Below are 22,228 nucleotides of genomic sequence, written 5' to 3'. Positions count from 1 at the left end.
CCTGAGATGACTAGATGAGAAAAGTCAAGACAAGTGGTGGCTGGCTATACGACTCTTGTAGTCTTGTGAGAATAGACATCAAAATCCCTTAGAAGTTTTACCTCAACGGCCATCCGTTTTACTCCCTAACATCCGTCTACGAGAAATTACAAAATGCCCCTACTTTGACCAATTGTGTGGCTCTCCTCGCCCCACGTCGACAATTGTCAGAGGCTGTAACATACAGCCTGCGCATTCCAGCCTCCTCCCTGTGTTAGAATTGTAATAAAGTTTTGTATCTTCTTCTGTTAAACATCAATACAAACTACTCATTCTCTCATTCAAGTTGACTGTTGTGAAGTCTTACAGTGCCAAAAGGAGACGTTGATGAAACACATGATAAGTCCTGGTAAAATGATTCGGCTGTCATACTCTGACCCAAAGGCACTCAAACACTGGTCTTCTACTACTGACCCAAACCGAGATGGAATGAACAGAAACGAAGCCAGCATTAAGTAAGCCCATTAAAGGTAGCCAGAGTAGCTCATATTATGAAATGTGTGCTGTTGTATTGTACCCAAGACAAAGTAACTAACATCAAACTGATCCCTCACTTCCTTATGCCGCCTTGGACGTCAACCATCGCCAAGTGATCTCGGATTATCCTGACCTGCGTTACAATTACACCTTCTAGGAATCTGGGTGTTATTGAGGTCAGTTGGCTTTGAACTGGGATTCGCTTAATTTGGAAAAATTTTGATTCTTGTAATTAGAGTTGTTGCTACTGTGCTAGCATACATGCAAATTTCTCAAATTCTAAGCATGAGTGTAGCATTACAGCAATGCATATTATGAGTGTATTTCACATGCTTCACTCGTAATGTGACTTGGAAATTTGGGTTCATTGGGTTATGAAATGAAGCATGTGAAATCCAAATTACGAGTGTTTTGGAGCTATGTACAGTTGGTTGCTTTGTGTATTTTGCTTACTGGACTGTGTTTTGGTGCTATAAAAGTTGGTTGCTTTAGGGATTATGAGTATGTTGGAGGTATATGATGTTGCTTGCATTGTGTATTTTGCTTACTTCACTGTGTTTTGGTGCTAGAAAGTTGGTTGATTTGGCCTGGGTTGTTTTTGGATTTTGGATGTGAATTGAATTGGGGTTTTGTGGAAATGTTTGTGTTGATTGGGTTATTAATGGGGTTTTCAGGTGAAAAGCATGGTGGTCAGTACGTATCAGGCTGCTAGTGGAGCTGCTGCTGCTATGATAGAGCTTGAGCAGCAAACTCATGAGGTTTCTTCTACTTTCTCCATGTTGCTGTATTGGTTTCAGTTTTGTTTTGGTTTCATCTTTCTAGTTTAGCTGATGTAATTTTATTTTTGTATTAAGGTTCTGGAAGGGAAGCCAGTAACTTCTGAGATATTTCAGCGGCTGGTCTGTCTATCTTTGCTCTTTGTTGTTCAAGTTTGTTTTCGGAAAAATAGTTGTGTTCTGTTCTGTTTCCCATGAGGTTTCATTGAACCACCTATATCTGCCTTCATTTTTGCAATATGCTTTAAATTTGTTTTCCCACAGTTCAGCGGTTTTTCCAAATGGATATAATGAAGAGGAAATGAAACTAGTCAAGAAGACACAATAAACATGGGTTAGTATCTTTACTAGTTTCTTATCACTCCCATAACAATTATTTTGTTAATCAAGTGAAGTTAAGAAAGAGTAGTTTATTGGAAGTCGGATTTTATGAATGGAGATGATAACATATTGGTGTAGAACAGCAGATGTAATTTATTTGTTGTCCATATCTATTCTGAATCAGAATGACAAGGATGTCAAGGAACTGTCACTTGCATGCGAGTTCCTGTAATACGGGCACATGCTGAGAGTGTAAATTGTGAATTTGAGAATCTCCTTGATGAGGTAATACTGCAATACTGTTATATAACCTACGTTGATGATAAAAAATATATATTGGTTGTTGATGAGTTGTTTGGGTAAAGTCATTAAGGAATTTCACATTGTAAATCTCCACCATTGGTGGGAAGAAAAGTAGTTAGAACAAAATTGTAGATGATATCATGAATTTCATTGTTATTGATATTATATTATACCGAGGAAAGACTTAACAAGAAGTTTTCCATGGATACGAATGGCTCTTGTGCTACTATCAACATTGGTTTTGCATCTGCATGATGATTCTCTTATGTTTATGTTCTTAAGACTTTAGGCTGTTCTTGTATCTTATTTACAATGGTTTGATCAAGTGGATTTAAGTCACTGTGCTCTTGTTTTCTCTTCTACTTCTTTCTCGAGCATAACATTAAGATTGTCAATCACTCTTAACATTAAAAAAGTACCCAGGTGTAGCATTTGGTTTTTCGTTGGTCATTTCAAAGAAGAAATATTAGATATTCTTGAATGTGCTAAGATGCATGTGTACTTTTATCCCCATGAAATTGGTCAGTCTCTTTTGTCCATTGGAGGGCCATTGGGCCTATGGTCTATACAATGAGAGGCAATCCTCTCGCATTCCATGAACCCAACCTTGATGAACTTGAGATTCGATCCAAGTCCCTCGTATGGCACACCAAGGATGTTTACCAACTTGTAGTTGGCACTTTCTGCAGTAAAGTTATAAATATTTTAACAAGTACGGTAAGCTTTATCTTACTGGACTTGAGTCGAGTACTGTATTTCCGTGCCTATGTTCTAGTGATATGTGCATGTCATGGTGTTTTATGTGGGAAACTCAATCAAGCACGATCACAGACAAGCTAATTTGCAATAGATGGATTATTCATTAATGTAATCAGTGCAGTTTTTCTTCCCATTCGTTCATCACAAGTTCTCCTTAGAGGCTTAAATTTGTTCCATGTCCAGGACACCGCAAGGTATATTCGGAAGAAGGCTCCTGGTGTGGCGGTTATTGATGTCCATGCAGCTAATAACTTCCCTACACCTTTGGAGGTGTCAAACAAAGATGATGTTGCAGTTGGCAGAATCAGCCATGATGTGTCCCAGGAGGGGAACTATGGGTAAGACTAATATTACAGTACATGTTCTAATTTTGCCTTGCATATTTTAACAAGCCACAAATGGGAATATCTGAGCAGGTTGGACATCTTTGTCTGCGGTGATCAAAAACGCAAGGGAGCTGCACTTAATGCTGTTCAGATTGCTGAGTTGTTGCTATAGTTAACCTATGATTTGAAGGGTGAGGTTTCTCACCATCTAATCTATTTTCCGAGATGATGAAGTGATCTGAGATCTTCTTAGTTGTACTTTAGTCTTTAGATGGGGTTGTGAGGTGAGACGAAGCATATCCAAGCAGTTTTTGTAGACTGGTTATTCATTTTCAAATGCAACTGTTGACATATGGGAGATTTTGCTAGAATAAACTTAGAATTGTTGTAGGAGAATAGAATTGTGTGTTATCATTGATAATATGAGCCCTTTAAATAGAGAGTTACAAGGTACCCAAAAAGGTAATAGAATCTGATTACAATTGAATACCTAAAACACATTCTTATTACAACTCTAAACCCTAGTTTGTAGAGGCACACATTATGTCGATATCCTTCAACACTCCCCATTGTGCCGCTCAAATTTGGTGATGACGCTTTGATTGTTGCCTAGTTAAAAACCTTGCCAGGTAACAAAAACCCTATGGGACAAAAATAACCCTGGTCGAATGACAAAAAGAGCACAACACGTCCTTCACTCTTCGAGATCGAACATGTAGACATCATGCCTCCCCCTGATGTCAATATCTCCCTCTAATTGCTACAATCATGGGAGTTCGGATAACTTTTTCAATCCGATGCTCCTCACATGTTTCTCGAAGGTGGATTTTGGTAACGACTTAGTAAATAAGTCCGCTACATTATCCTCTGATCGGATTTGGTTCACTTCAATATGTAGAAATGCTTGTTGTCATTTTGATGGAGGGGAAGAGGAGCACGGAAGGTGACATTTTGCCTTGTGGGGTCCGATCCCACACTTCCGTCATCTCTTTTCTCTATAGGGATAGAACAAGCCCATATCAATCGTACCTCTCAAATATCGAAAGATTGTCTTTATACCAATCTAATGGCGTTGTGTTGGCGCGGGGCTATATCTAGCCAACAAGTTCATAATAATTGAGGTGGCCGGTCTTGTATTGTGCTAAGTACAATAATGCGCCTATTGTACATAAATAAGCACTTCTGCTATTAACATGTCTTCGTCATCATCCCTGGGACGAAACGGATCACTTTTAGGGCCAAGACTACGGACGACCATGGTGCATCTTTGACTTTATCAAAAATGTCTATTGACACGGTATACAAGTTCTGAATCTAGACAAAACCGTGTTCTCCCAAGGTCCTTTCTCTCAAACTCGGATTTCAAGTGTTCAGCGGTTTCCCTTAACTCTCAAGGGGTTCCAATTATGTTTATCAACATAAACCGCGACAATTGCAAATCCTGAACTTCTCATGGAAACGCGTGGGCATAGTTCATCATGTCCCTTCCCAATCAAGTAGTCATTTTAGTGAGCATTTCAACCTCGTTGCAAATACGCTCCGTGGTCTAGAGCCACTTAACTTGGGTAAATAAAGTCCACAAGAACCTTCATTATATTCCGTATCTAGATCCCCATAAAGATACGTAGTGACCACATTCGTAAGCTGTATGTTCAGTTATTTGAAAACTACCAAATTGACAAGGTAGTGGAGTGCAATGACATCCATTACGAGAGAATATGTATTCTCGTAGTCGATTCCAGGGCGTTGTGAGAAACCTTGTGCCATAAGGTGAGATTGCCATCTCTTTTTCTCATCACGCTATCTAACGAAGACCTATTAATGTCAATAGGTTTTATGTTAGGAGGTGTTGGCATCTCAGGCCCGAAATTATTCCTCTTCGTTAGTGAATCCAATTCAACCTGGATCGCATCTTTCCATTTATGCCAAGTTTCTCTACGTTGGCATTCTTTAACGGAGTAAGGTTCGATGTCATTGGTCTCAATAATTCCACGTCCTCATGTACACTAGTGTAGTTCGTAGAGATCCCTATATTCTCAGGAATTGGTTCTAACATTGAGGCGTCCCCTAACGATGTCTCTTGGACATAACCACAATCCAAAATATTCTCATGAGACAGATTTTGAGTATCAATGATCAATGGATCAAGTTGTGCCAAACTCGCTCTCTTCTTAGGGCGAGAATCCATCGAACCTATGGGTCTCCTACTCTCTCAAGCGGAACCCATGGCCTATGACGCCATTATGCCACCTTTGTGGCGTCACCATACTACCATCCATGGTAGTGGTACAGTACCCATCTTCTCTGGGTGGCACCATGTCCTCTTGTGGGGACATCAATCCTTGCAGGCATGTTTGCAGCAGGTATATGTGATCTCGTCACTTTTAGGGGATCAAGATGAGACATAGTGGGGACAGACCACGACAATTCTTGTCGTTCCTGTTGAACATTGACGTTCTAATCTCCCCTAATGACGGGAAGACTGTCTCATCAAAGTGACAATTCACAAATCCAGCGAAATAGAGGTCGCCTGTCAAGGGTTCTACATAGCGGACTTATAGTTGGAGACTCATGTCCAACAAATATATATATATATATATATATATATATATATATATATGCATTCGTTGCAATGACTCATGTTGATGCGCTGTGGCGGCGCAATTGGCACATGAATCGCACACTCAAATATGCATAAATACGAGATATTAAACTCGAATCCAGTCACTAGCTGTAACACAAATAAAAGTTGAGTTGCTGCTATGAGTCGTAGACGAATTAGCATAGCTGCATGCGATATTGCATAACCCAAGCGGAAATATTGGTGGCATTACCAATGTCCGGGCTACCATCGTAGTCATTTAATGGTAGCTTTTCTGCGAAACCAACTGGATGTGTACATGGGAATATGATACTTGATATCAATACCCAATGATATGCAATAGTTATCGAAAATTTTCGATGTAAACTCTCTAGCATTATCAAGGCAAATTGATTGAATGAGATGATCTGGGTAGTGAGCCCGTAGCCATATGTTATGTATTAGGAGTGTAGTATAAGCAGCATTACGAGTGGATAATGGCACAACACGTGACCAGCGTGTTTGTGTATCAACCAACACCATAAAACATCTATACGGTCCGCAAGTTGGTTGATAAAATCCATAGAATTCCCTTAGATTCTTTATAAGAATGAAATTATTTCCTCAATCTCCTTTGCATAGGATGGTCTCTATCCTAAATAACAGGCTTTACAGAATGAAACATGGGCTTTATAATCAACCAATGAAGCTTTTGGTTAAGCCATAATGTCATAATAGACTTGAGAAGTAGAGAGATGAGTTTATGGCGTCAATGCCATGTATTTGCCACAGGGGGTAGGCGGCGCCGGTCATGTATGGCCGGTCTTTGCACAATCATGGCGCCATGAGACCCATGTGCGGCTCCTCAAACCAATTATTGGTTCTTACTTTTCTTCGTTCTGAAAATAGATGTTCGTGTAAAGTTTTTAATACACAGATCATTATGTCAAAGCCTATTGATGCGCTTATAGCAAGCGCATAATTTAACCTTGAAAATATCGTTAGTAGTATAAGCAAATAGGGATCGTTCTATTCCGGGGATTGATGGTACACATGTCAATGTAGGACAAACAAATAATTAAAATTAAAACAAAGTATAATATTCACAAATATATTCACAACTATAAACATTATTTACGAAAAAAAGGGGGGATTTTGTTTTTTTTGGATTTTCTAAAATAAAACTAAGTTAACAAAATAATTAAAATGCAAAAACATAAAAATACAAATGGAGTGAGAGAACAAAGATCAAAAACCGAAACATATGATTAAAATTGATTCAAACCCTAATATTGTTCATCTAAGTCATGAGAGAGGAGTTGATCATGTGAAACGTTAAAAGCAAACAATTTCCCATATTTTACTTTTCAATGCTAATTAACCTAAGCGAAAGCACCTAGATTAATCCTATTAAACATGCAATCAAACCCTAGAAAGCTAGTCAATCATGTCATGTTTAACGCATTACACATAGAGAAAGGCTATCAACTCAAGTGTACAACTTAGTATGGAAAAGTCCACCTAATTGCAATCCTCTTTAATTAAATTCGGTTTTTGCACAAAACCTTTACTACTTTGATTCAAGTTTACACAAAACGAAAAGTCGATTTCATGTTCTTAAACCTAGCACCATTCATATCAAAACCCTACGTGTTTGCAACCACATAAGATTAAAATACAAAAATTATCTATAACGCAAATTTAATTAAACAAACTCACATAAGCAACTCTCGAATCACAACATATGAATCTGAAAATTCTCAATTAATCATAAAATTCCAGAAATTAATATTCGTTCAAACACATATGTCAACTAGAACAAAACCAACGAAATCAAAGCAAAGGTTACAAAGGAGAATCGGATTACACCGTGGATGAAGATGAGATGAACGAATTGAGGATGTGGTCTCTTGAATCTCGAAAGCAAGCTTCAAGAATGGTGGTGGATGATGATGCTCACGACAATTCTTCTTCTCCCTTGGCCTTGCATGAACTCGTGGCTTGCTCTAGAGGGTGGAAAGGAAAATGGAAAGGAAATGGAGAGACAAAGAAGATGGAATGGATGAAGGAATGTGTGACTAAGGAAAATGGAGAGGAAATGGTGAGACAAGGAGATGAAATGGATGAAGGAATGTTTTAGAATGAGAGGAGAAGGTGTTTATATAGGGAAGAAAAAGAAGAGTGAAATGATGAGTGGAAGAAAAATAATGAAAGTGGAGTATGAAAGTGATTTGTAGAATATGGAAAAGAAAGAGAAATGATGAAATGAAAGCAAAACATGAAGGTGCAGCAACATAGAAGTGATGATGATCTATTAAAGAGATTGTAGAAAAAATATATCCAAGGAAAAAGAGAAAAGCATCTAGCTTTCTTCATGTGGGTGGGAAACATGAATATGTGGTGTTGAGCTGTTTTCAGGTCAGTTTCTGCCCCTTTATTCCTTCAATTATTTCTCCATCAAAACTTCATATTGGGCCTCCGATTTCTTCATATCAAATGTTCCTCTATGAGTGTAGATCATCCTGACAAATTTTCAGAGCTTCAATCCATGTGGTTGGGCCGGAAATGCTGCTGGACCTCTTACAGGTCCAGTTTTCCGGTTTTGCTTCTGTAGAAAATTGGGCTGATTGTTTGAAGGCCTTCCACTCATATTTTGCTCTGGCACTCTTCATAAGAAATGATCCTTTGGGTGTCTAGAATGGATCTGGAAGGTTTCAGCTCATTTGAAGTTCATTTGGTCAAGCGGCCGCTCCTTCTTCTTTGCTTGGCTTGGTTTCTCCTAGCCGGAGTAGGAATATGTGTAAAATTGATCTTTGAGTACATTTCCATTTTTCTCCATCATTTCCAGGTAATTATGGACCTAACGCTCATTTCACCTTCATCTACTCCAATGTACCTAAAAATAGAAATTGAATTAAAAATCGATTCAGTTAAGGAATTAACTAAGCAAAATGTGAGGAATTAACTATTAAAATATCACATTAAAATGCTCCTATCACCTATATGTGTCAAAATCCCATAAGTCGTCTCTCATGACATAGTTGGATTCAATAACTCAAATAGTGGTTGCATACAACCCACTAGAGCGACACATAAGTTTCTCTAATACTCGTTTATGTCCGTAGTCATTAGAGGTGATGCAAAGGAACTCTGTCCATTCTCATGATGTGTTTCCACATGAAAACCATTGGCTCTAATATAATAAAGTTCAAATTAAGGTATGTGCAAGACATTAAGTAAAAGAATTGACACTTTATTAATAGCCAATGATTACATCAAAGTTTCTAAAATCTAATCCAAAATAAAATCAAAGTAAGACACATTGTAGTCACTCTATCCGTTTGGTAACTCCAATCAAATATGATAGGAAAGTATAGAGAGATGTTGGTGGAGCGAGGCTCTCTTAAATACCAATAATCTCAATAACTTTCCTAGACATCACATTTTATTGGGTCCGCCACATAAGAAAGAGTTAATACAATTGTCATTTATTGACTAAGGCAAATTGCCATTACAAAAGTTCTTGGAAAAATAAAAGGACTAATCTAATCAAAGTCTGCTGTATCCTTGTGCAATTCATCTTCAGCTTTGAAGTCCTCTATGGTGAGATTGACATCTCCACCATCTTTTTCTTCTTCTTCTGCAAGATACACTTCTTGCTCTCTCAGGTCCATATATGCACTGTATCTTACAGCTAGTTTCTCGCTTGCCTTGCATTGCTTGAACCAATGCTCAATTGATCCACATCGATGACACTCATCATTGTGGTTGCCTCCCTTTAATTGAGGTGCATGTTGTGCACGTTGCGGGCGTTCCCTAGTAGGGTTGATGTCACCACCACGACCTATGGTGCCACCATTATGGCTAGGGATACCACGACCCCCTCTCCCACATGTGGCATTACCACCACGTGTATCCACACCAAACTTGCGGTTTCCTTCCTGGTTAGGGCGGTTATATGGGCCCATACGTCCCTCATGTCCCCCATTCTTAGGGTACCGCTCCTTGCGCCCTTTTTTGGGTGCATTATAATTCGCCTCATGAACGCTCTTAGTTCCAATGGGCCTTGAATTATAATTCCTCACGAGTATGTTATCATGTTTCTCAGTTATAGATATAATATTGATATGCTGATGAAACCTCGTGATCCATCCAGCATTGACTTCAGTACGGTATTGCTTTGATACCACAATGGCTGAAACGGGGAAGGTGGAGAGAGTTTTGTCAATTAGCTCTTACTCTGTGACAGGTTGTCCACAAAACCTCAACATGGACTGTATGCGAAGAGCTTCTGAATTATATTCAGCAACAGACTTGAAATCAGCAAAGCGCAGGTTGTTCCATTGAACCTTCAAGTCAGGGAGGAGGGAATCTTGGACATTGCCAAAGCCCTCTTCTAGCGCTACCCATAGCTTTCTTGCATTCTTGATCAACATATACTCCAATCTGAGTGCCTTGTCCATATGGCATCGCATCAAGATAACTGTTTGAGCATGCTTTGTAGGTGTTCGCACGAATACAAGATCCGGGTTAGGTGCCTGGATTATAGGTAATATTCCCTTTGAAGTGAGATGGTTCTCAACATCGGTTACCCAACTGTGGTAATCCGAGCATGTTGAGTCAAGCATGGGAAAGTCGAGTCTAGGTTGATTCGACATCCTGAAAATAAGAAGAGAAGATATATTAGTTTCGGAGTTAAACTTCCACGAAAACTAAAACAATAAGATTTCTGAGCTATGCTACCAAGAAATCAATTTCCAAGAATCTCTTTTGGATTAGACCAAACAATAATGTTTTAATATGGTCACAATTTGATGCTTACGGACACTTTTAGTCCAAGCATTGTGAACGCTCTTAGTTCACACGAACACTCTTAGTTCGTTTAATTATGAACACTCTTAGTTCGTTAAGCGTGAATCCCCACAATTCCGCTTTGTTAAATATCAAAATCATTTGGCAACATATATTCTAATATTTGCAGAAAATAAAATGAATTTAAATACAAGAAAGCAGCAACCTTAATTATAAAAACTTACGTGATTGTTCTTGGCTTGAAGACACGCGCGTGTTGATGTAGGCGTGTAGCTAAATTAAGATCGCTGGAATCTGGTCGGAAATTGGCAGTTGGTGGGCTGCCCTTCTCCCTTCCTTTTTTTTTCTCTTCTTCCTCCTTTTTTTCTTTCCCTTTTTTTTTCTTTCTTTCCGGGCCTAGCCCTTTCCTTTTTTTTTTCTTTTTTTTTTTTTCGGACCCAGCCCTTCTCTTTTTTCCCTTTTTTTTTCTTCGGTCTTCTTCCCTTTTTTTTTTTTTTCACGACTTCCTTCTTCCTCTGGTTCTTCTCCCTGAAGTTCGCCGGTGTTGAGTTGTGCAGAGGGAGGCTGATCGGAGGTGCTGCGGTGTGCGGAAGGAGGCTGATCGGAGGTGCTACAGATCGGAGGCCTGGGCTGCTGCTACAGTTCGACGTGTTGTAAGAGAATAGAATTGTGTGTTATCATTGATAATAGGAGCCCTTTAAATAGGGAGTTACAAGGTACCCAAAAAGGTAATAGAATCTGATTACAATTAAATACCTAGAACACATTCATATTACAACTCTAAACCCTAGTTTGTAGAGGCACACATTATGTCGATATCTTTCAACAAGAATTTAAGAGAATGAATTGTACGAGGATGTTGTTTTAATTATTAATGTGTGCCAAAACTAAATTGGCCGGTGTCTTATCAGTCAAATGTTGAGAAGTGTAAGGCCGTAAGGGAGGTTTTTTAGGAACATCGCCTTTAGTAACCAGTTTAGTTGAGCAGCCAGGAATTCTGACCAAGCTTGGTTGAAAAAGGTGTGAATGATTGCATATAGTTGATAATCCAAAAAAAAAAAAAACAGATGTAAAAAGCTGCAATGAACATGAACGCATCAGGTAGTGCCAGACCCAAAATCTAAATATCGTTTGCTCGTATTCAGACCATCTAAAGAACAGTAAAATTGCCTATATAGAACAGTTGTTGTAGGAGAATAGAATTGTGTTTATTATTGATAATAGGAGCCCTTTATATAGGGAGTTTACAGAGCACACAAAAGGTAACAGAATCAGAATACAATTAGTATACCTAGAGTACTTTCCTATTACAACTCTAACCCTAGTTTGTAGAGGCACACATTATGTCGATATCCTTCAACACTCCCCCTTGTGCCGCTCAAACTTGGTGATGACGCTTTCATTGTTGCCTCGTTAAAAACCTTGCCAGGTAACAAAAACCATGTGGGACAAAAATAACCCTGGTTGAAAGACAAAAAGAGCACAACACGTCCTTCACTCTTCGAGATCGAACATGTAGACATCATGCCTCCCCCTGATGTCAATATCTCCCCCTGATTGCTACAATCATAGGAGTTTGGATAACTTTCTCAATCCGATGCTCTTCACATGTTTCTCGAAGGTGGATTTTGGTAACGACTTAGTAAATAAGTCCGCTACATTATCCTCTTATCGGATTTGGTTCACTTCAGTATTTAGAAGTGCTTGTTGTCATTTTGATAGAGAGGAGGAGGAGCACGGAAGGTGACATTTTGCCTTGTGGAGTCTGATCCCACACTTCCGTCGTCTCTTTTCTCTGTAGGGATAGAACAAGCCCATATCAATCGTACCTCTCAAATATCGAAAGATTGTCTTTATACCAATCAAAATGGTGTTGCATTGCCGCGGGGCTATATCTAGCCAACAAGTTCATAATAATTGAGGTGTTGACTTGACTCATAAACTCTTCGCAAGCGTACGAATCGTTGTCAAGTAAGGGAAATATTTGGACCTTAGTTTATCGTACCTCGGGGATTAGGTGTTGGACCTAACCAAGATAATTGGCGGTAGGATACTAAAAGCACACACGAAAAATAAAAAGTAAAATAAAAAGTATAAACAATCAAGGCACCAAGCCTTGGCAATGCTCGGCTTAGCTCACACCAAGCCTATTCAAAGCCACTAACTTGTAGCCTCAAGATGGGTATACACAAATGAGTCGATGGATTTAATATTTGAGAGTTGATTTGAACTAAACAAAAAGTAATAAAATGTAAAGCGATTAATAAAAATGCAAGGAAATTAAACTAGAAAAGTGTGAACAATATAATGGGAATGTCGGGTGCTAGGGAGGTTCCTTCACCCAAATCTCATGTGTCGGAAGCTAATCTAATGTAGATGCAAATTTCCTACTTTGGCGGTAGTTGTATCCAAGGCGGTTCAAGGCTCAAGGACCGAAATTCTCTTTCATTGTATTTCTACTCCGGTTCAAGGGTCGTAGGAACTCACTTGGCATGAATTAGAGCCGGTTCAAGGGTCTCTAATTCACATCAAGAGGCCTAAAAATCGAGGAATTAGACTACTAAGCGACCCGCCCGCGCATTCACGCAACGGGTGTAAATCACCATGCTTATAACCCCTCGAATACGAAATTGAAGGTTTCTAGCTTAGGAATTACAGGGGGTCAAGCCTCTAACTCCATCCTAGACATGCTCAAAATACACACCCTAGAGTTGACTAGGCTCCTAGATATGCATTTTAACCCAACAAAAATTGATATAAGCATCCAACAAATTAAATTGCATCATGACATTAAAATAGGCATCCTTTACATAAAATTTGGACTAGGGCACACAACCCTAGCCCCCAACAACAAATCTACTCACTACCCATCATTAAACAAACATCAATATACCAAATTTAAAGAGGAACAAAGTGAAGAGAAGTAGGAGTAACAACAACAAGCCACAAATTGCTATAAAGCAATTATGGCTAGCCTTGATTTATGGCTCCCCACTTTTACCCAAATTTAATGGTGATGAATTTCTCGATGCTTGGGCTCCCCCTTTGAAATTTGTGGAATTGATGAGAAGATTGAATCTTAGTGAGGTAGATCTTGGTGAGGAGAATTTCTTGGTGAGGAGGAAATAAAATCTTGGTGAGGTGAGAAAATCTTGGTGAGGAGGGATGAAAATCTTGGTGAGGTGGGATGAAAAAGATGAGAAGAAAGAAATTGTGAGAGAGAGAGAGAGTTGGAGGTGGGTTGGTTTCGATGGGAGAAGAAGAAGAAAAGAAAGAAATGGGGTTAATTGCAAAATATATGGGTCTGGGCGTGAGTGATAAGAAGAGAGGCAAAATTGGGTTAATTGATATGCGGCGGAATTGTGTCTCTTCTCTGTGTGGTACTGTGTATATATATAATTAGGTTGTCCCCTGTTCACCGAGAGGTAAAGGAATGAATGGGAATTGTGGTCTGGTTGGTGTGAAAGAGGGACAAGCACGTATCAGCATATGGGTGGCTACTGGCTAGGAGATGAAAGAAGAGAGTAAGCTTGATTGCTGCACGTGGAAGACAGCTTATTACCACCTTGTTAATTAAACCAATTTGATTTAATTAAATGTTAAGCTGCCACACTTCCAATTAAACTCATTCCTTTTTTTTTCTTTTGCTTTGTGTGTTCAAGTTCCGCCATTTCCGATGATATCGCTCTTGGTTGATTTTTTTGTCATTTTCTGGGAACCTTCATTTTGCTCCAATTTTACACAACTTCTTCCGAAATCCACAACTCCTCTTATTTACTACAGAATAAATAAAAATGGATTAATTACATAATAATTGACTTGAGGATTAGCTTAATTCTAGTATTTTAGATATAATTACACGTATATAAATGCGTGTAGTCACACCCCCACACTTGAACTTTGCTTGTCCCTAAGCAAATTAAATAAAATCTAAACCGAAAATCTACTAACTCACAAATATAAGTAAAATGCGGTATTAGCCTTTCCAACCGTAATCCTCAGAGAACTAATTATGTAAATGACCATGAAGTTGACAAAGCACAACATAGAATTTTTGAATTTGTAAGGCAATTGAGATGCACATGTGATAAATGCTCAAGTATATGCATGTGTTGACCATGTGTCAAATCAATCCACCACAATCAAATAGGCCTATAGAAGACCCGACATAACCCACTAAACTCACATAGGTTCACTAAATATTACCGCTCAAGTGTTTATGGGTTATATGTGTTTCACTCAAAAGCAATTTCACAACACGCATCACCATATGCTTGCTCATCGATCTCATCTCCGCTAGATAGCTCACAACATTCAAGATTAAGAGGTCTTTTATTTGGTTGTAATGGGGCTAAAGGCAAGTGGCTAATAGAAATGAAGGATAGGGAAAGACAAAGTCCATGGAAATCAGTGAAGCAACTCTCTCTTGTAGAGATATATGACTTTTGCTTTCGAATGCTAAGTCATTTACTCTCATCCCGATGTACAACTCACACTACACTATACTATAAACAAAAATAATACTAGTTTTTTTTTTTTTTTTCAACACTTTTTTTTTTTTTTCAATTCTCTCTTCTTCTTTTTTTTTTTTTTTTCTTTTGAACCTCTTTTTTTTTTTTTTTTTTTTTTTCATGAAACTCTTTCGAAACTTTCTTTTCTATACAAAATCACTCACCCCCACACTTATTCTTTTGTAACCTCAAACTTTTGACTTTTCTTTTCTTTGGAAGCACTCAAACATAAAGTCATTCTCTCGAATCGCTTCACCAACTACCATGGAAGGGTAGGATAAAAGTATATAGGCTAGGTAGGAATTTGTGGTGGTAATGAACAAAAAGGCTAAATTATATAAATAGGCTCAAAGTGGCAATCTAGTGGTAAATATTTTTGGGCACCTACTTCTTTGGCCATGGTGGTATATAGTCCTAATGCCTCCATCCTTTCTATCATGTCGCAAGCTAAAAGTAACCTCGAGAGGTCTCAAGCAAGTTCTAGATACGCAATGTCATGAAATTGCACACACATGAAAGAATAAGTGAATGAACGATGCATACACTATAGATATAGGAACAAAAGCTCACAAATAAGGCATGCAAGTTAATCGAATAATCTATATGCTTCTCTAACTATGATGAACGAACCTAACATAGGCTATGTGCACACATATAATCAAGCATAGATCACATATACACTCAATCACAAAACAAATTCGAAGTCCTACATCATGCTTAATCTATCCACAATCATAATAAGTTAAGTCCATGACTCGTCATTGGGGTTGGAAAAGGCATTAACCACTAAAATATAATTACATAAAGCTAATCTAATTTTTTTTTTTTTTTTTTGATAGGGGGCCCGAGCCCTCACCCTCACCCTCACACTTAAAACCAACATTGTCCTCAATGTTGTAAAGTGAGCTCGAAAGCTAAATCCATGTCGGATTTAGGCATGAGAGTGAAGTCCGGGCAAAAGCACAAAAATTAACTATGAAAATAAAAATCTAAATGCGGAGAAAAGTTACGGAAAACCCCCTTTGTAGACACCTCCATTGCTCACAACCTTCGGAGAAGAAAATATGAGACACCAACCTCAAGGCACAAGGCCTTGACTTCCTTAACGTATGCTCCAAGCTAGCTCTAGGTACTCATGAAAGATCGACTCCATTGAGAAATATATAGTGTCCAAAGAGTAATGCGTCACAAATAGCCCATCAAGGAATAAGGACAAGGGTCCTCCATTAAGCTCGTGGTCTTCATCCCATCAACTCAGAACCCAAAATCATCCTCCATGACCTCCACATAGGAATTGTAGCTCAAAATATATCCTTATTCTCCACATTCCAAGCACCTCCCAAAAAGATGGCTAAATAGCCTTATTGATGCAAAATGAACAAAAAGGAACATCACAAGTAATGCTAGGGTTGCCTCCCTAGCGAGCGCTTTGTTTAAGGACTTCATTGCCGGTCCATATGTCAAAAGTGAGTCAAGGGACATCTTGGAGGGTGACTTCCTCCTCTTGAGTGTCAAATGTGGTGTCCAAGTAGGGTTTCAATCGATGCCCATTTACCTTGAAAGGCTCCCCACCATGAAGATTCTTGATTGTGATAGCACCATGAGGGAAAACTTCAACTACCTCAAAAGGTCCACTCCATCTAGATCTCAACTTTCCGGAAAATAATTTGAGCCTAGAATTGTATAGGAGAACCTTTTGTTTGGGAAGAAATGCTTTCTTCACCAATTTCCGATCATGTATCACCTTGGTCTTCTCCTTAAACAATTTGGCACTTTCATATGCCTCCTCCCGTATTTCCTCTAACTCACAAAGATCAAGTTTCCGCTTCTCACCACTTGCTTCCAAGTCAAAATTCAAAAATTTAATAGCCCACATAGCTTTGTGCTCAAGCTCGACTGGAAGGTGACAATTCTTTCCATAACACAAGCGGAAAGGAGACATGCCAATAGGAGTCTTATATGCGGTCCGATAGGCCCACAAAGCATCATCAAGTTTAATAGCCCAATCCTTCCTAGAAGAGTTGACCGTCTTTTCCAAAATTCTCTTAATCTCCCTATTTGACACCTCCACTTGACCAGAGGTTTGAGGGTGGTAAGGTGTGGCAACCTTATGCTTTACCCCATATTTCCTCAATAAAGCATCAAAAGTCCGGTTGATAAAATGTGTACCACCATCACTAATAATAATCCTAGGAGTCCCGAATCGAGAGAAAATGTGCTCTTTCAAGAACTTGGTGACTACCTTAGAATCATTCTTTCGTGTGGCCTTGGCTTCAACCCACTTCGAAACATAATCAACCGCAACTATGATATACTCATTCCCATGAGAGTTTGGAAACGGTCCCATAAAGTCTATGCCCCAACAATCAAAAATCTCAACCTCCATAATGTTAGTGAGAGGCATTTGGTCCTTGGAGGATATATTCCCGGTCCTCTGGCATCTATCACACTGAAGCACAAAAGAATGACAATCTCGAAACAAAGTAGGCCAAAAGAAACCGGATTGAAGGATCTTGAAAGCTGTCCTCTTTCCACCAAAATGTCCACCACATAGAGATGAGTGACACAATGAAATAATCTCAGGGGCCTCCCATTGAGGAATACATCGTCTAATCACCTGGTCTTTACCCACCTTCCACAAGTACGGGTCATCCCAAATATATGACCGAGCATCTCTAAGAAACTTCTTCCTGGCCTGTGCATCATAGTTATCAGGAATGAAAGTACAATTGCTAGCGAAATGCTCAGTCAATGGAATATCAGAAGAGTCTCTGCCAAACTCAAGTCTAGACAAATGATCTGCAACAAGGTTCTCTCGACCTGGCTTATCCTTGATCTCTATATCAAACTCCTGGAGTAATAACACCCAACGAATCAAACGGGGCTTGGCATCCTTCTTGCTCAACAAATATCTCAATGCCGCATGATCCGTGTGAACAATCACCTTACTCCCAAGAAGATAACTCCGAAACTTCTCCAATGCAAAAATAATAGCAAGAAGCTCCTTCTCGGTAGTAGTGTAATAAACTTGAGCATCATTCAAAGTCCGGGAAGCATAATATATCACATGGAGTGCTCGCTCAATCCTTTGACCCAAAACAGCCCCCATAGCAAAATCTGAAGCATCGCACATCAATTCAAATGGTCTAGTCCAATCAGGTGCAACCATGATAGGTGCGTGAGTCAACTTCCCCTTAAGTAGCTCAAAAGCCTGTAAACACTCTGAAGTGAACTCAAATGGTACGTCCTTGCCTAGCAAGTCACACAATGGCTTGGTGATCTTAGAGAAATCCGGAATAAAGCGTCTATAAAACCCAGCATGCCCAAGGAAACTCCTAACTCCTTTCACATTCTTCGGTGGTGGTAAACTAGAAATCAACTCAATCTTCGCCTTATCCACCTCAATGCCACGTGATGATACTACATGCCCTAACACAATACCTTCTTCCACCATAAAGTGGCACTTCTCTCAATTGAGGACCAAATTGGTCTCCTCACACCGTTCTAGAACAAGGGTTAAGTGTCGAAGACAATCATCAAAGGAATCACCATGAATCGAGAAATCATCCATAAATATCTCCATAAAGTGCTCAGTCATGTCATGGAACAATGCCATCATACACCTCTGAAAAGTGGCTGGTGCATTACAAAGTCCAAAAGGCATCCTCCTATACGCAAAAGTACCAAACGGGCATGTGAAAGTAGTCTTCTCCTGGTCTTCCTTAGCAATAGCAATCTGATTATACCCCGAATAGCCATCTAAGAAGCAATAGTGGCTATGACCTGCTAGTCTCTCCAACATATGATCAATGAAAGGTAGTGGAAAATGATCCTTCCTTGTCGCTCCATTAAGCTTTCGATAATCAATACAAACCCTCCATCCATTCTGAACTCGCTGTGGCACATCTTCACCCTTTTCATTCTGCACTACTGTAATTCCTCCCTTTTTGGGGACAACCTGAACTGGTGAAACCCATGGCGAATCAGAAATCGGGAAAATAACTCCAACATCCAGAAGCTTAATAATCTCCCTCTTCACTACCTCCATCATGGGAGGATTTAACCTCCTCTGAGCCTCTCGTGTGGGCTTACATCCCTCCTCTAAATAAATGTGATGTTGACACTTGGATGGACTGATGCCTTTGATATCGGCAATGGTCCAACCAATAGCTCTCTTATGCTCACGTAACACCCTCAGAAGCTTATCTTCCTCAACTTTACTCAACTTTGACGAGATAATCACAGGTAATGTACTCATCTCTCCTAGAAATGCATATCTCAATGTCGAAGGTAAACTTTTCAGCTCCAAATCTGGTGGTGTCTCATATGAAGGAATAGGTGGTGTAGTAGAAGGTGGCAAATGTAAAACTGGTGGAACACGTCCAGGCAAATATGGTGTCAATGCCTCTAAGTGTGCAATAGCCTCAACATGCTCCTTACTCTCAAATTTAGTACCACCTTGAGCAATGCAAGTCTCCATGTAATCAGTCGATGAATGCTCAATGAAGTTCTTCCTAACAATATCATCCATAACATCAATCCGAAAGCACTCATCAAGATGGTATAACGGACTCCTCATTGCATCAAAAATACGAAATCCAATGGTAGTGTCAAAGACTGTCATGGTGAGTAGACCCTTTTGAACATCAATCTTCACCCCGGCGGTCGCCATAAAAGCTCTACCGAAAATAATGGGTAACTCATCATCATCATCATCACAAGAAGGAGAGTCCATATCAAGTACTACAAAATCAGTCGGCACATAAAGCTCATCTACCTTGACAAGAACATCCTCCACCACTCCACGAGGGTACTTAATTCTCCTATCTGCCATCTTAAGCTTAATTTTTAAAGGCTTAATTGGCTCCAATGATAAAGTCTTGTACAAATCATATGGCATAAGGTTGATACTAGCCCCCAAGTCCAATAATGCACGATCAAAGTTTCGTGACCCAATGGTACATGGAATAGTAAAAGATCCGGGGTCACTAAGCTTAGGAGGCAACCTCCTTTGAAGAACGGCCGACACTTGCTCACTTAAGTATATATCTTCATTCTCCACAAACTTTCTCTTATTAGTGCACATGTCCTTCAAGCATTTTGCATAGGCCGGTACTTGCTTGATGGCATCAAGTAATGGGATATTGATGTTAACGGACTTGAATAGCTCAATGAACTCTTTCTTTTGTGTCTCCTTCCGCTTCTTTTGATCTTGAGCCCTCTTAACTTGTGGATAGGGAAGTCTAGGCTCCGATGAGTTCAAATCAAGAGGTGGAGAAAAAGTGAGACTCCCCCTTGAACCCCTAAGGGTGGTAACCGTCCCACTAGGGTTCTTAGCCCTCAAGGCCTCGCCTAGTGTAGAATGGATCGGTCCACTCCTATCCCTAGAATCCAAAGGTACATGAGAATAGTCTTCCTCCTTATTACTTCCCCCTTGATGTTGATCCCGATGCTCACTAGATGACGAAATAGGCGGTGAACCATTAGAACTCAAACCCGAGGATGAACCATGTGTATCAATAGAAGTAGATAAAGTAGCTTCCGCCTTATTCCTCCCCCCTTGATGTAGATCCCTAGGTGATGACAAATGAATAGTGGGGCCAAAATGCACATGCTTAGGTGGTGCGGATGAAGAATTAGAAGCTTGAGACTTTGAAGATGTAGAATGAGATAAAGAGGTCTTCCTTCCTTGTGCATCTCCGGGAAGTACATTTTCTTCCTCCCCGGCTTCCTTATCCACCCCCTTATTTCTTACTTTTGTATGCAAAGTCACATCACCCACTCCAATTCCCGGGGGTACATTTTCTTCCCCCCCGGTTCCCATCCTCCTTTGAAATAAAAGTACGATGCATATGCACATTATCATTAGCAACATGGCCAAGAGGTACATTTTCTTCCCCCTTGGCTCCATATGAATGCAACAAAACATCATCATCACTATCAATGCAATTTTCTACTAACACATGATCATCATCATTAGAATATGAAAGTGAAGAATGGGAATCATGTATAGGGGTGGAAACATGTGTATCATAAGAATGTGATGTGGGGTAAGTGGGAGCATACATGTCATCATGCACATTCAAAGGGGAGTTAGAAGATTTAGGCATGCGTACCTTATTGTCATAAACCCTCCCACTTCGAAGTGTAGTAATAGCCTTAGCTTGCTCATGTCTCGGATTTTGATCCGGTTGTGTAGGTAATGCACCATGTGGACGTGCTCCAAGCTCTTTAGCTAATTGTCCCATTTGGACCTCTAATTTTCCCACACATTGTGCAAGCAAACTTTGACCTTGAGTAAGAATATTAAGAGTTTGATCGGTCTTCGCTTGGCTTTGTGTAAGAGAAGTATGACTTTGGGCTAGAGCGGGCAAGATATCATCCATATGAGACTTCTTTGGTTCCGGTTGTGGTGCTTGCCTATTTTGAAATCCGGGAGGAGCATTTTGTGTAGGATTGGCACCACAAAATGAATGGGAACTTTGACCAAACCCTTGAGTATCATGTGGGGCTCCTCCATAAGCATGTGTAGCACCAAAACATGGCCCTTGGCCTTGAGAATTGTAAGTAGATGCTTGCTGCCCAAAATGATTTCGTCCACCAAATTGTGTGTTTCCATGGCCGTGGGGACTAAAAGATGAAGAATTGGGGCCTTGACTCCCTCCATATGAGTGAGAACCACCTTGGTGTGCATTAGAGGACCCTCCACCATCTCTCCATGAGAAATTTGGGTGGTTACGCCAACCCGGATTATATGTAGTAGAATAAGGATCATTTCTTGGTGGCCTTTGATAAGAATTAATAGCTCTAACTTGCTCCTCAACAAATTCCGGAAATTGTGAAGCCAAGTGACAATCATGAGTAGAATGATGAGGAGACTCACAAATCAAGCAAAGATGTGAAGAAGCAACACTCTTGACATGTGAAGAAGACGAACCACTACCCTTTTGCGCTTGAAGAAGCATCTCAAATTTCTTGTCAATCTTTGCTTCGAGCCTTTCAAGTTTGGAATTCATAACTCCATCATCTTTATCAATATGAGAAACATCATACACACCTCTACCACGAGGCTCCATATGAACTTGTCCTCTAGTACCATATACATGTGAATCTCGACCTCTAGATGTAGTGTGGTCATCTCTACCTCCTCTTCTCCTTTGATGATTATCCCATTGACCGGATTGGGTAGCCACTTCCTCACAAGTATCCCAAGCGGCATTAGGACCTTTCTTTAGAAAATTTCCACCCGATGCATTATCCAATCTCCTTCTATCATCAATAATCAACCCATTGTAGAAAGATTCGCAAAGAAGCCACTTGGTA

The 22,228-nt window shown here is 39.7% G+C and overlaps 1 long non-coding RNA gene across 1 annotated transcript; it reads left to right on the top strand.

Moving 5' to 3' along the window:
* On the top strand, positions 1 to 3,354 carry LOC112183322. Its single transcript, XR_002929834.2, has 6 exons — positions 1 to 692; positions 1,191 to 1,274; positions 1,371 to 1,626; positions 1,798 to 1,898; positions 2,859 to 3,013; positions 3,092 to 3,354. It is a non-coding gene; the product is annotated as an uncharacterized LOC112183322 (long non-coding RNA).
* Positions 3,355 to 22,228: the final 18,874 nt, after the last annotated feature.

This window comes from Rosa chinensis, chromosome 2, assembly GCF_002994745.2.
Source record: "Rosa chinensis cultivar Old Blush chromosome 2, RchiOBHm-V2, whole genome shotgun sequence".
In the NCBI taxonomy this organism is placed as follows: Eukaryota; Viridiplantae; Streptophyta; class Magnoliopsida; order Rosales; family Rosaceae; genus Rosa; species Rosa chinensis.
Note: the sequence above shows the minus strand (reverse complement) of the source record. Positions and strands in the feature narration are given on the sequence as shown.